Source organism: Diceros bicornis, chromosome 3 (assembly GCF_020826845.1).
Source record: "Diceros bicornis minor isolate mBicDic1 chromosome 3, mDicBic1.mat.cur, whole genome shotgun sequence".
NCBI classification, from domain to species: Eukaryota; Metazoa; Chordata; class Mammalia; order Perissodactyla; family Rhinocerotidae; genus Diceros; species Diceros bicornis.
In genome coordinates this window covers 83,494,739-83,510,604 of record NC_080742.1, presented here as the reverse complement: position 1 = coordinate 83,510,604, position 15,866 = coordinate 83,494,739, and the positions used below count along the sequence as shown (strand labels likewise).

General features: G+C 42.6%; 1 pseudogene; it reads right to left on the bottom strand.

Moving 5' to 3' along the window:
• Window positions 1–9,782: 9,782 nt before the first annotated feature.
• Window positions 9,783–10,074, bottom strand: LOC131397633 (protein S100-A10-like; annotated as a pseudogene).
• Window positions 10,075–15,866: the final 5,792 nt, after the last annotated feature.

Genomic DNA, 15,866 nt, shown 5'->3' with positions numbered 1-15,866 from the left:
CCCAGAGCCTAAAAGGGGGATAACAGGCTTATAGTAGATGCTCAATAAATATTAATTCAATGCATGATGGAGGGCAGTTTCAATGAGGGCCCAGCCACCTTCAGACAGGACAGCCCTATTGGAAGGAATATAAACTCTTGGATTACTCCTGTGTGTGGGCTTCTGACTGGTTCCCTGTCCAAAGCATTCCTCTTCCCCCGTCTTCCCTTCATACCATTTTACTCACTTTTTAAAGATTTTTGAATACATTTCACTGAGTTGTCTTATGCTGTGGAGAAGGCACTAGATTCTCCAGCTCCTTCAGTAGCACCAGTTAGTTGATCTGATTAAGCCTTTACTGCTTATGCTCTGGCGCCTGCTGTGAAAGTAGCAGGTAGCCTGGGGTTCATTTAACAAGGTTCTGTCCGGGGCCCGCAGCAGTTCCATTATACAAAGAAAATTATGTGGGTGCCCACAAGGTGAACCACAAGTTATCTTCCAATCTAATAATCTCTCTTTGCTTTCGAGCCTTAGAGTTGGGAGAGAAGGGAGGACAAGGAATATGGGGATAGCAGGGGGAAAACATTTAATGGGCACCTACTAGAAGCCAGGCACTGTGGTAGGTGTCAGGGACATATTAATATGCAAGACCAGGGACTCTGCCCTCAGGACTAGCTCTGGCTGTTTGGAGAAGCCAGACGACTGAAGCACACACACTCTGGCTGCAGCGTGGAGGCTGGATTGGATGGGAGCAGGGCTGGAAGGAGGATGGAGGCCAGTTGGGAAGCTGTGGCATTCCAAGCAAGAGATGAGACTAGACTGGTGGCAGTGGGGATGAAGAGCAGGGGGAAGATCTGAGGATTATTGAGGAGTGTGATCAGCTGGACTTGCTGACTGATTGGCTAAGGTGAGTAAGGAGCAGGTGTGGTCAGTGATTGGCAGTTTTCTGGCTTGAGCATCTGGTGGGTGATAATGCCATTCATGATCAGAGAGAACTCAGAAAGAGGAGACTGTGGGACATCCAGACACACTCTTTTGGGACAAACAGGGACCCTTAAACAGTAAATAAGACTGGATCCTGGAGCCTGGGCACCATCCTACCTCACCCCTGTGGAGGCTTCAACTATTATCTATGCATCGATAACTCCCAAATCTTACCTCCAGCCCAGACCTTCCTCCTGAGCTCCTGCCCGAATACCTGGCGATATTTCCATCTGAATATCCTACAGGCATCTCAAACTTAACTGTACCAGTTCCGTTCAGAAGCATTTATGGAGGCTCTGAGTTCAAAATGGTGAATGAGGGCTTTTGTCCTGCTACTTTAGACTGTAGAATTCAGCTCCTGTTTCTCCAAAGTATAATTGTGTCACCACAAAATCAGGATTACCTCGGGGTCTTGTTAAATTACATTTTCCTGGGACCAAGCCACACCTACTCAATCAGAATTGCTTGGGATGGTGCCTGCGAATCTGCATTTGGATCAAGCTCCAGGTGATTCTTAGGGACACGGGTTTGAGAATCACATTTCATGGTGATAGAGGGTGGAAGGGTCAGCTGCCAATCCTCAGGGCTTCCATGTATCAGTGACTATTTTAAGCTTAATAGTGATAGTAATACTGATAACATTTTGTAGCTGCAAAACAGTTTTACATACCACTTTTACATATTTCATTTGAACCTTACGTGGCCCTATAAATTCCTTTTTTCCTCATCTTAGAAAGAGGAAACTGAAGTTTAGGGAGACTAAATGATTTATTTAAGGTTTCAAATTCACAGATCTGATTTCAAGTCCACCAGTGCTCTGCTAAGAGCTTCACAGCAGTGTCATTGAGTCAGTCAACTTATGAGACAGGGCAGTTGAGTCAATGAGGATGAACTACCCCTTTTCCTGAAGAATATTAGAGCACAGACCACCATGCAGGGTCTCTAATAGCTGGAGCATTCTGCACAGAGCAGGGATCAATCTCTTTAACCCTGGGTAACCAAAGAAAACAAGGCAGAGGTGCAAGAGCCCCTGTAGCTCTCCCAGGGTCTGGGGTTGCATTGGACCTGGCCACCCACTTCCGAAAAATTGGCCATGAAAACCCTATGAATAGCAGTAGAGCATTGTCTGATACAGTGCTGGAAGGTGAAAGGATGGTGCAAAAAACAGGGCAGGGCTCCACTCTGTTGTACACAGAGTTGCTAGGAGTCGGAATCAACTCTATGGCGCTAACCACACAGGACGCACTTGAGGGCATCAACTCACAAAATAGATATTGCGTCAATCAGAAAAGTTTTTTATTGATGTCGTAATGGTGTATAACATTGTGAAATTTCAGTTGTACATTATTGTTTGTGAGTCACCATATAAATGGGCCCCTTCACCCCTTGTGCCCGCCCCCCTTTCCCCTCCCCCCCAACCAGCAAACTATTCTCTCTGTCCATGTGTTAGTTTATCTTCCACATATGAGTGAAGTCATACACTGCTTGTCTTCTGTCTGGCTAATTTTGCTTAACATAACCCTCCAGGTCCCTCCATTTTGTTGCGAATGGGACAATTTTGTCTTTTTTATGTCAGTAGCATTACATTGTATGTATATACCACATCTTCTTTATCCATCATCAATTGATGGACAGTTGAGTTGCTTCCACTTGTTGGCTATAGTGAATAATGCTGCAGTGAACATAGGGGTGCATAAGTCTCTTTGGATTGTTGATTTCAAGTTCTTTGGATAAATATCAAGTACTGGGATAGCCAGATCATAAAGTATTTCTATTTTTAATTTTTTGAGGAATCTCCTTACTGTTTTCCATAGTGGCTGCACCAGTTTGCATTCCCACTGGCAGTGAATGAGGGTTCCCTTTTCTCCACAACCTCTCCAACATTTGTTATTTTTGTCTTCGGAATTATAGCCATTCTAACGGGTGTAAGGTGATATCTTACTGTAGTTTTGATTTGCATGTCTCTGATGATTAGTGATGTTGAACATCTTTTCTTGTGCCTATTGGCCGTCTGTATATCTTCCTTGGAAAAATATCTGTTCATATGCACTGCCCATTTTGTGATCAGGATTTTTTTGTTGTTGTTTAGTTGTGTGAGTTCTTTATATATTTTTGAGATTTACCCCTTCGGATATGTGATTTGCAAATATTTTCTCCCAGCTGGTGAGTTGTCTTTTCATTTTGATCCTGGTTTCCTTTGCCTTGCAGAAGCTCTTTAGTCTGATAAAGTCCCACTAGTTTATTTTTTCTTTTGTTTCCCTTGTCTGAGTAGACATGGATTTCGAAAAGATCCCTCTAAGACTGATGTCAAAGAGTGTAAGGCCTATATTCTGTTCTAGGAGTTTTATAGCTTCAGGTCTTGCCTTCAAATCTTTGATCCATTTTGTGTTAATTTTTGTGTATGGTGAAAGATAATGGTCTACTTTCATTCTTTTTCATGTGGCCGTGCAATTTTCCCAGCACCATTTATTGAAGAGACATTCCTTTCTCTGTTGTATGTTCTTGGCTCCTTTGTCAACGATCAGCTTTCCGTAGATGTGTCGTTTTATTTCTGGGCTTTCAATTCTGTTCCATTGATCTGTGTGTCTGTTTTTGTACGAGTACCATGCTGTTTTGATTATTATAGTTTGAGGTTTGTATAAATAATCTCTTACATGAGATATTCCATTTTCTGATAGCCTCTTATTTCCTTAGACTAAGTGGATTCCATCCCTTTCCTACTCCTCTTCTAAGTTATTACTGTCACAACCTGTTCCATATTGTGTTGTGAGCTTTTGGTTAAAGTGATGAAGTTATATTTATTTTTGATGTTTTCCTTCCAGTTATCTTTGATGTTATAATTAAGTATTTTCTAACCTGTTCTGATAGAGAGCTGCAATTTTTCTGACTTTGTATACCTCTTTTCTCATTGCTCAAGGCTTTGTATCCCCTTTCTCTCTCTCTGTTTTTTTTTTTTAGGTGTAAGGGCCTTCTTGAGCATTTGTTGTAGGGGGGGTCTTATGGCAATGAACTCCCTTAGCTTTTGTTTACCTAGAAAAGTTTTTATTTCTCCATCATATCTGAAGGATATTTTTGCTGGATAGAGTATTCTTGGCTGAAAGTTTTTGTCTTTCAGAATTTTGAATACATCATTCCATTCTTTCCTAGCCTGTAAGGTTTCTGCTGAGAAATCCACTGAAAGCCTGATAGGAGTTCCTTTGTACATTAATTTTTTTGTCTTGCCGCCCTTAATACTTTTTCTTTTATTGACTTTTGCCGGCTTTACTACTATATGCCTTGGAAAGGGTCTTTTTATGTTGATATAGTTAGGACATCTATTGATTTCATTCACTTGTAATTCCAGCTCCTTCCCCAGGTTTGGGAAGTTCTCTCCTATTATTTCTTTGAATAAACTTTCTGCTCCTTTTTCTCTCTCTTCTCCCTCTGGAATACCTATAATCCTTATTTTGCATTTCCTAATTGAGTTGGATATTTCTCAGAGAATTTCTTCATTTCTTTTTAGTCTTAGTTCTCTCTCCTCCTTCATCTGGAGAATTTCTGCATTCCTAGCCTCTAGGTTTCTAATTCTAGCCTCTATATTGTCAGCTCTATTCTTTAAAGAGTCCAGATTTTTCTTTATCTCCTCCATTGTGTTTTTCATCTCCAACTTTTCTGAATGTTTTTGCTTTATAGTTTCAATCTCTTTTATGAAGAAGTTTCTTATTTCATTGAACTATCTGTATTTTATTGTAACTCATCGAGCTTTTTTATGATAGCTATTTTGAATTCTCTGGCTTTTAGATTATAAATTTCTGTGCCTTCAGGATTGATTTCTGGGTGCTTATCATTTTCCTTCTGGTCTGGATATTTAATATATTTTTGCATATTATCTGAGAGCATGACTTTGTTTTTCCTCATGGTGAAAATATCTGGGTCACAGCTTCCTCCTGCCGCCAGTGGGTGGGGGTCAAGAGCTGTGTATTCTGAGCCTGTCGCAATCTGAGGGCACTCTGGCCAACCAGCTGAACTGGACAATCAGGCGGGGGAAGGGGCGATTTCTTTTACCTGCCCGATCCCAAGGTCTTCTCAATCTTTTCTCTCTTCTATCTGCTCTCCTGGGGTGCTAGCTTAATGAAGATACCTCCACAACAGTTCTATCACCTCTGTGTGGGAGTCTCCCATGGGCTGAAAGGGAACTTAGAGAGTGACAGTTTTCTTGCAGAGGGCCGCCCTGCCCCCCCCCCCCCCCCCGAGAGCTGCACTGTGCCAGGGTCGCTGCCATGGAGGAAAGAGAAGAGTTCTCCTTACCCCCTTCCACTTCCTCCATGGGGTCCAGCACCTCCACCTTCAGACATATGGCTGTGGGGTTCTCTCGGACGTCTTTTGTGTTGTGTGCATGTCCTCTGTTGGTATATGAATGTCCTTTTTGTTGTATCTTAGGGGGGAGAGTCTAAGTGGAACGCTCACTCCACCATGATGATGATGTCACTCCTCTCAGAAAAGGTTTTAAACACAGAAGTCAAGTGAGTGACTGTGGGCAAAGCCCATCAAAGCTCTCCTGTGCACCTTGGCCAGCAGATGTCTTGTGTTCTGTCCTATGACAAGGCCATTCCCAAAATGAGGTGGGGCTAGACCGCTCAAAATTGGGCCATTAGGGGCATCCCAGCCCCCCCCCCCCTTTTCCTGGTGCTAAGTTCACCAATGGACCATCTGATTCTCCTGGCACTTGACAATGTGAAGAGTTGTGGCATTCCTATGTCTTTCTCCTGGTAAATTAAAAGAGAATTTCTGATTGTGATAGCCTTCCAACATAGGTGGAAGGGGATGTCATCTATGCCAGTGCTACCATAAACACTCTCTCTCTGTGTGACAGCTGTATTTCTCATTGAACAATGAAAAAACTGGCATCTTGGTGTCTCCCTCAGGCCCCTGTGCAGTGCAGTTATCATGAATCAGCCTTTCAGAACCTGCTCACCCCTGGGCACTGCAAGAACCAGTTCCAGCTGGCCTGTTCTTCACACCAGCTCCACATGCAGGAGTCTATTGATGATTTCTATGTGGAAAAAGAAATGTGAAATAACCGAAATGTTCAACATTAGGGAAAAGCTTAAATAAATTATGATATATCCATCCTATGCTATATTATATTGTCATTAAAAATCATGTTTTTTTCCAACGACTATTTAATTACTTAGAGAAATACTCACACTACGTGTTAAAAATGTATGTTTCACACTCCGAAAAAACTTCTGGCAATTTCTTATAAATTAAACATGCAGTTACTGTGTGACTCAGTAATTGTACTCATTTATCCCAGAGAAATGAAAACTTACCTTCACACAACAATGTGTACACAAATGTTCATAGTAGCTTTATTCATAATAGTGATAAACTGGAAAGCACTCAAATGTCCTTCAACTCTTTTTGGTAGAAGCTAAAATAAACAAGAGCAATGGGCAATACTGGGACCCAGGGCATGGCCAGTCTACCTCACCTCTTCTGGTTAAACAAACTGTGATGCATCCACACCATAGAAATCTATGCAGTGACAAAGAGAAATGAATTAGTGAGGCATCCAGGAGATCCTGGATGGATCTCAAGGAAATTAAGCTGAGTGAAAAAAGCCAATCCCATAAGGTTACATACATACCAAAAGTTATGATTCCATTTATATAACGTTTTTGAAGACAAAATTTAGAGATTTTGGAGAACAGATTAGTGGTTGCCAGGGGTCCTAGGTGTAATTATAAAGGGGCTTCTTGTGGTGATGGAACTGTTTTGCATCTTGACTGTGGTTGTGGGTGTGTGAACCTACATGTGTGATAAAATTGTAGTGAACTAAACATAGAGACACACACACAAATGTGTACCAGGAAACAGGGAAATCTGAATAATATCAGTGGATTGTAAATGTCAATATCCTGGATGTGATAATGAACTCTAGTTTTGTAAGATGTTACCATTGGGGGAAATTTCATATAAGGTACATGGGATCTCTCTGTATTATTTCTTACAACTGCATGTGAAGTCTACAATTATCTCAGAATAAAAATTTTAATTTTAAGAAATGCAATATAAAACTGTAGATGCAATGTGATTGATTTATATAATATTTTTGATATATAGGTACACAAAATATTTACAATTATTGGCTTTAGGTAGTAGAGGTGTTAGATTTTATGGGTGATTTCTGACTTTGTCTTCATACTTTTTAATATTTTTCAAATTCCTTACCATGAACACACATTAATTTTCTTTTATAAATATAATGAATATCTTTAAACATAGCATGTTCATTTGTCGTAACAACCACATCTTAGTGCCAACTCACACAAAGCTTTTATCAACTAACCCTCTAAAACTTTTAACTATAAACTGCTGCTAAACTAGGAATTCCCAATCCTGTGCTTATATGATTCCATTTTTGGAACCAAGTAAATGACCCCATTACTGACCTCTGATTATCAAGTTGGGTGACTTGTCTGGCTCCCAGCTTCCTCATCTGCAATATAAATACTTTGGATTATAAATGTCACTGACTAGGTGCCCCAAGAAACTCAACAGTGGGTTTGGAAGCATTTAACCGTTTTTCGAAGTTGTTTTTTTCTCTTTTGTTCTGTTAGTGAGATGCAACCACCAACCATTCTGAAACTGATCAAGCCTCACCACAAAAGCTACACGCATGACCTTCACCTTATTTTTAATGCTAAGATCTCTCCAGGAGGAGCTTAGGCCTCATTACCATAACCTGCAGTGTATGTGGAAGCATGTTTTCCAACTGAGACTGTGCAAGCGAATACCCATCTCTCCCTTTTGAATATTCATTCCCCAACCAAAATAAAGTTCAGCGCTTCCCTTGGTTTGAGGATGTCATGACTTTGGAAATGATTCCCCATGGTCTCCTATTTGCTGCAAATACACTTTACTTTGTGAGACAACTTCCACTGGTATAGAGTCTTATTTAACTCACCAGGAGGTGAGCCCACTTGGTTCAGTAACAGAAGGACCCTGAGGTTCTTCCCGCTCTTACAGTCCACAGGCCTCATGCTGGTGTCAGGCACCTGCTGGGAACATTGGTCTGTCTATTTAGAGGTAATGAGTCGCAAAGACTGAAAATGAGCCACCTTCTCTCAGGCCACTGTGATGATATCCCTTGAATATCCCTCATTCTCACTAGCTCAAGTGAGAATGAGAACCTGCCTCTCTCTCACCCCTCTGCCTCCCACGCCAGAAGGCAGCAAAGTCCCCATAAGGGACTGCATAGGCCAGTAAACCGCCAACAATGGCATTAGACTGCCAGCAGTAGGAATCCATAGATTTATGAGTCTATAAAATCATTCATTTTAACTCCTGGAGCAATTCAAGTCTCCTAGGTTAATCAGTAATATTGCCTTCACAAACATCAAGTGGAGGACAGCATAGGGGAATCCCATCTCTGTTGCCACACTTCCTGAAAAACACCTCCTTGTCTTATATATATATATATATATTTTTTTTTTTTTTCTACTTCTATGGAGAACCCTCACTAGTACACCTTGCAAAACATTTCTTCACTTTCAACTGAATTCGCTGTTCCTTTATGGTTGTCTGATATACGGAATACTGTGCAGCAATGAAAACAAATAAGGTAGATCTCTATGTACAAATATGAACTCATCTCCAACTATTATTGTTGCGTGGAAACAGCAATTCGCAGAGTGATACATTTATGTAAATTTTTGTCCTCCCAAAACTCACAAAACAACTTTATTTTCCAAGGGAATATCAGTAGACATGCAAATGTCTAGGAAAGGATCTGGAAGCATTCATATCAAACTAATAATAGTAGTTAATTCTGTAAAGGTTGAAAGACCAGGTTGAGGTCTAAATGCTTTCATTTGTACAAGGGGAATGTGTATTGTTTGTGTAATTAAAATTAATTTTATAAAGAAAATTAATCAAGAAGTTGACCAATGATTGAATTATGAGAAGTGAACTCACTGAACCCATGGTCTTGCCCATCCTTTCATTTCATCCTTCTAGTTCTCCAGGCTCAAAACCTGGGAGTCACCTTTGGCTCTCTGTTTTCTGTCGTGCCTCTCCCCAGTCAAAGCATCAGGATATTCTGTTGGTTTTGACTTCAATATCTAATGATTTCTAAACTCCTCCACCACCACCTCTCATATTTTCTTGCCTGTATTATTTTAATGGTCTCCCTGCTTCCACCCTTGTTGCCTCACTGTCTGTTCTCAACATAGCAGCCGGAGTGGCCCAGTGAAAACCCTACACCCCTCCCCATTGCCCCTCTAAACTCACCTCTCACTATTCTCCTCTCATCCTCTCACTCTGCTTCAGCTACAGGGATGCCTTGCTTTGCACTAGGCACACTCCTGCCCCAGGGCTCTTGCATCTGCTATGCCCTCTGCCCAGAGCACTCTCTCGCATCGTATACACGTGGCTTACTCCTTGGTCTCCTTCAGCTCGTGGCTCAAATCTCATCTTTTCTGAGAGTCTTCCTTGACCACCCTATTTCAAATGGACCCCCTCCCCTGTACTCCCTCTCTGCTTTGTTTTTCTCCATAGCACTTAGCACCTTCTTCTTCTTTTTTTTTTTAGAAACTAAAAAGGAATTTGTTCATTGAGGCAAGAGGATGCAGTCAATATAAAAATAAAAAACTTATCTGGCTTTACCTGACTTTTCTTTCTCTGCTTGTCGAACGGGAGTTGGATTTTATTTGTACATTTTCTAAGGGTCACAATCTGCTCCTGAAGTCCTTATGCAGGGGAAGCTATGGGGCAGATTCCTTAAGCGACACTTTGGGAGAACTCTTATCACGGTGAGAGTAATTGCTCAACGCTGTCTACCTCTTTCCCTTCTACTTCACGTGTACTACAAAATAGTCATTGCACTCGTGGTGAGCCCAGCAATTAGGGAAAAGAAGCTCTGGAAGCCCGCTTTGCCATCTCACCACTGGTCCAGGTCCTTCATTATTTTGTCCACAGCCAGAGAGTCTTTTCAATTTCCCAAAAATCCAGGCATCTCTTATTCCATGAGTTCTCTCAGGAGTAGTTTGTTAAATAGCCTTTATCCCCAACAAATTTGTGAAACACGAACATCATGGTTTCCACGATGTCTTCCGCTTGAGATGGCATTTTGGTGAGGTCTGTTGAAACCTTGGCTGGGAGGTATGGTGGGATTGCTTGGCTAGCTGGGGCATGGGGTAGTCTATCACCTTCTAATACACTGTAAACCCATTTATCTTATTTTTTTATCTCACCACACTAGAATTAAAACTTAACAAGGACTAGCATTTATGTCTGTTTTGTTAATCATTGTATCTCCAAGCACCTAAAACAATGTTCAGCAAACAACGAACATGCAATAAATATTTCTTGAATGAGTAAAGACTATATTAACCACAAAGTTTCACGAGTGACACTATAATAATGGGGAAAATACCATATTGAGACACCATTGATTAGCTTTTGAATTTTGAGTAAATCACTTAGCCTCAACTTTCTTTCCTTTTTTTATTGTGGTAAAAAAAAACACATGAGATCTACCCATAACAAATTTGTAAGTGTACAGTACAATATTGTTAACTATAAGCACAATGTTGTATAGCAGATGTCTAGAACTTTTTCATCTTACATGACTGAAACTCTATACTCATTGAACAATAACTCCCCATTCCTGGTGGCAGCTCCTCCAGCCCCTGGAAACCACCATTCTACTCTATGTGTTTCTATGACTTTCACTATTCTAGATACCTCATATAAGTAGAATCACGCAACTTGTCGTTCTGTGACTGGCTTATTTCACTTAGCATAATGTCCTCAAAGTTCATCCATGCAGTAGACTATGACAGAATTTACTTCTTTTTATGACTGAATAATATTCCATTGTGTGTATATACAACATTTTCTTTATCCATTTATCCATTGATGGACATTTGGCTTGTTTCCACTTCTTGGCTATTGTGAATAAAGCCACATTGAACATGGGAGGGCAAATATCTCTTTGAGATCCTGCTTTCTGTTCTTTTGGATAAATACCTGGAAATGGGATTGCTAGGTCATATGGTAGATCTATTTTTAATGTTTTGAGAAACATCCATAGTATTTTCCACAGCACTTGCACCATTTTACACTCCCACAAACAGTGCACAGGGTTGCAATTTCTCTATATCCTCACCAACACTTGTTATTTTCTGTTTTTGGGTTTGTTTTTTTAAATATATATAATAGCCATCCAAGTAGGTGTGAGGTGATATCTCATTGTAGTTTTGATTTGTATTTCCCTGATGATTAGTGATATTGAAGACCTTTTCATGGACCTTTTGGCCATTTGTATGTCTTCTTTTGAGAAATGTCTTTTCAAGTCCTTTGCCTATTTTTAAGTCAGGTTATTTATTTTTTTGTTATTGAGTAGTAGGAGTTCCTTATATATTTGGGGTATTAACCCATTATCGGATATAAAAGTATTTTCTCCCATTCCACAGATTGCCTTTTCACTCTGTTGATTGTTTCCTTTCTTGCATAGAAGCCTTTTAGTTTGATGTAGTCCCACTTGTCTATTTTGCTTGTGCTTTTGGTGTCATATCCATGAAATCATTACCAAAACCAATGTTATGAAGATTTCCCCCTATGTTTTCTTCTAGGAGTTTTATAGTTTCAAGCCTCAACTTTATTTATCAGTATTTGTATAGCTCCTTCCACATTTCAAAGCACTTTCATGTACATTAAACCCATAAAACAGAAACCCCAGAAGGAGGTCCCTTGGACATTGGTGCTGAGTTGTGAAGACAGGTCCAGAGCCCTTGGGAGTTTTACTCTGGAGATCAGGAGAGGGTGGGAACTCTCACCCTGGGACATGTCTTTGGGGGTCATATATCTGCCCACTTATAGCAGGAAGTGTCCAGCCATACTGACCTAGCAATGCCTGCTCCCTACAAAGGAGCTCACTGTATTCACAGGCTTCCCTGGAAGCCAAAGTCTGGCCCTGTGCAAAGGAAAGGGTGGGCAAAAGCTCTTCCGGGAATGCATCTGAGTCTCCTCTTGGCAGAAGTGCTGGGAGCCCCTAACTGGAGTCAGAGGGTGCCCCTCCATTGACCTTTGCCTTTCTCATCCTTCCCTAGGAGCCACTGTTCACAGACCTCAGTTCAAAGCTGATGGTCTTTTGTTCTGAAACTTACCAAATCATGCAAATTTCTCTCTGACCTAAGGTCATCGATATTCATTGAACTAAATGCCACCCAAGGAGGCACAGAGAGCAGAAGATCAGAGAGAACCTTAGGTGTTTGTGTCTTAGCCAAGTCACTGCCCTTCTCCGAGTCTGGCTTCCTCATCTACAAATGGAGATAAGATTCTTCACACGGTTGTGCGTGAGGATTAGGAACACAGTAGATGCTCAGCACACGATCCATCACTCTCATTTTTTGTGGAGGATAAAAAGATGATAGAGTCTGAAGCTCCTGCCCTTTTACACATGAAATGGATAAAAACCCACTATGAAACAAGTGCAAAAAGCTATTCCTCCAACCAGAAAGTCAGAGCTGAGGGGCATAGAACAGGGCACAGAGTGCCTGGCTTGGCATTAATGCAGGGATCTTAGAAGGCTTCCTGGTAGGACTGGTGCTGAACTGGATCTAGGAGAAGGGAATGCTCTCCAACTAGTGAAGGGAGGGGGTGATTCAGGGCAGGATCTATGCTACTGTGAGGGGTGGTATTTCAGGCCAGGATCTGTGCTACCAAGTCATAGGGGGACAGTGGAGGGGTTGTATTTCAGGGCAGGATCTATGCTATTGTGGGGAGAATATTTCAGGGCAGAATCTATGCTACTGGGAGGGAGGGGTCAGGGTCAGAAGGTGATGGCATGTGTGCGTTGATGTTGCCGGGGAGAACTCTCATTGTATCCAAAGCAGGTGAGAGGTCACCAGGAGGTCCCCAGGGTTCGCGCTGCAGGTAAATAATCCTCTTAGTAACATCCCACCCAGGACTGCATTTCTTCTTGGTGCAGATCTGCTCTCCAGTGAGGTGCACCCAGGGAGGCACATGTGTGTGGTGGTGGTTGACTAGGATGAAAGCCTGGGGCAGGTGGGTTTCAGAACCTCTGTGTGTCCTCTCAATGCAACGGGAAGGCTCTCCAAGACAGAGGTGCACAGACTCCTGAACACCCTCTGCTCCCATGGGGGCCCTGCAATGCAGTGAGTGGGCTGGCGCTGGGAGACAGGGAGCAGTGCCAGGGGAGAGAAACAAGGCCGTGGGGGAGAGAGGGAAAACAGCAATTCCTCAGGGGCCCTAAGAGACCCTGGATCAAAGGCTGCCTGAGTGCCAGAAGGGACAAAGCCTTGACCCAGGCAGAATTTTGGAGTGAAATGAACATTTTACATTTGCCTTGAAAGACAGAAGAAGAATTGACTCTTACTGGGTGCTTTCTTAGTGACAGTTTCTTTATACATAACACATCGTTCACTTTAACATTCCACCAAAATCCTTTTGAAGATGAGTCTGCCCCTCACCCAAGTTGAATTTCAGGAGTGTCTGCTCAAGCCAGGTACCCTATTTGGTAGGGTTCATTTGTGGTCCTCACAGTCACTGCGAGTTGGACCCTGGGTCAGAATCCAAATCCATGTGCTGCCAAACCCATGCTGCTTCTGCTGGGCTGTGTGACCTCTGTTTAACCCTTGCCCGGGTGAAGTAACTTGCCCCAGGTCAGAGAGCAGCAAGAGGGCACCTGCCTGGCTGCTGCTCCTAGTGTTAAACTGAAGTAGTGGGATCATGACCATCATGAAATACTTAGGGGTGCAGGGATTCAAGCAAAAAGGGGCCTAAAGACAATAGTTACCTACATTTTTGGGGAAAAAAGAATTTTTTCCTCTAAACCAGAAAGATGCCTACTTCCTATTGTCCCAAAGAGTGAGCACTTTTTCCCTTATCTTCTTGATAATTTTAATCCGAGCTTTTAAAGATCTCTTCTGTGCAACCCCTCTTACATCTCATCCCCCATTTCTTCTTCCCTTATTTAAAACATCATCTCCTGTACCCCTTTTATGCATCTTTTTCCTTCAGACCGACGTGTTTTCACTTTTTCCCTGAGACACGAGCCCGTGCTCTGGACCCTGTATTTAAGGAGGCTTCTCTAAGCCGCAGGATAACCCTATAAGGCAAGTGTCACAGCCCCATTTGAGGGATGAGGAAAGTGGGGCTCAACGTCAGGTGAGTGGAACCTTGGAGGACATCCATTTAGTCCTCCGTGGGCACATACAGGCCGTGTGGGGCATCTGAGGTGACACAAGTAGCCCCTCCCTGTCCCACTTGGCTTCCACTTGAAAAGGAGCCACCTGGCAAGGTGAGAAGGTCAGCCTTGCCCCCCTCTTACCTTTTTGCGCCGCCTTCTGACAATTTGGTAACTGTTTCTTCCACTGCTGGCGCCCTCATTGGCCCGCCGCCGCGCGTCCCCATTGGCTGTGGGGGCTGGAGACCCACTGCGATTGGTCCGCTCCTCTGTGCCAAGGCGCTAGGTCTGTCTTCTGTCCTGGGCAGAAGCCGCGGTCCGCACCCTGGCTGGTGCGCGAGGCCCATGATCGCTGTCACCGCTGTCACCGCTGTCAGGGCTTCAGGGGGCCCGCGTGTCCGGGGAGTGGGGACGTCGTGTGCATCGCTGCCCATCTCCCTCCAAGCGTGAGTATCGACTAAACGCTGCGGTTCTGGTGCCCGCTCACCTCCGGAAAGGTGCACTTGGCCATGTGGGTGTTTATGCACATGCTGATTGATTCAAGCCGGTGCCTCGGAACAGGGGAACATTTAGGTCTGGGGCCAGCCTTTAATATGAACGTTTGTATATGTCATCGTGACGACCTATGTATTTCTGAGGATGATTCTGGATTTTTTTTGTTTTACATGATCTGATAAGCATAGGGAATCAAAGGAAGCTGCCAGCAGGTTGCAAAAATTATCCAGTGTATTGCATGTGTTTGCCTAGGGTTTGCTAAAGAGAATGGATCACACTCAAATGTTTGTGGAGTGATGCTTTAAAATGATGGAAAGTTTCTCTGAACCTTGGAGAGGGAAAGGTCATATATTTTTATTTAGTCTAGGGAGTTTTAAAAATGTCAGCTCCAAGTGGGTATTAAGTGGTGTTTTAACAGGAAAGTATTTGGTGATGAAAGTATGCTTTGCTTCAAAGATGAGAAGTAATAAAACCATGACATGACGGTATGAATTTTCACAAAACGCGGTTTTAGAAGAATGTATCAAAGAAACTGTCTTCTAACCTTGCTAGACTGAAGGTTATGCTTAGCAAGCTGATCTGATGAACAGGCTTGAACACAGTGAAACATTTATAAAAGGGAAAACATGTCAGAGCTATGGCCATTCTGAAATGCCTAATATTATTTTTGGCCTCAGTTCCCTGAAGAATGAATGGGCTTTGCACAGGAAAGGGCTCAATAAACATTTCTGCACTGAACTAGTCTCCAGAATTCCATCAGATGCAGCTTCCCACGCTGTTGTATGCTCCCAGCTCCCCTTCTGTTGGAGTATGAGCAGCTTGTGCCACTTGCCCTCGCTCCAGATAGTCATAGAATTATGACATCGACCTTATAGTGGTGGAAAAGTCTAAAGTATAATCTACTTAAAGACTTTTTCACTTCCTTTATACAGATGAAGAAATTAAGAATTTAGAGAAGTTTCTTTGCTCATACGAAGTCACATGGCTGGTTAACATAGACCTAGAGTTATAGTCTCTAGGTCTCCAGCCAATCCATAATCCAGCCTTCCTTCTCCTACACCAGTTCATCCCATTGGACCCGTACCATTTCTGGGTGCGTCCCCGTATCATCCCACCCACTCTGGATTCTTAGAACTAGCTTCCTTCCACCTACTGTCTCTGTACTAGGTTCCCTCGATTCTCACGTTTCAGATGCCCAAACACTCACACTCAC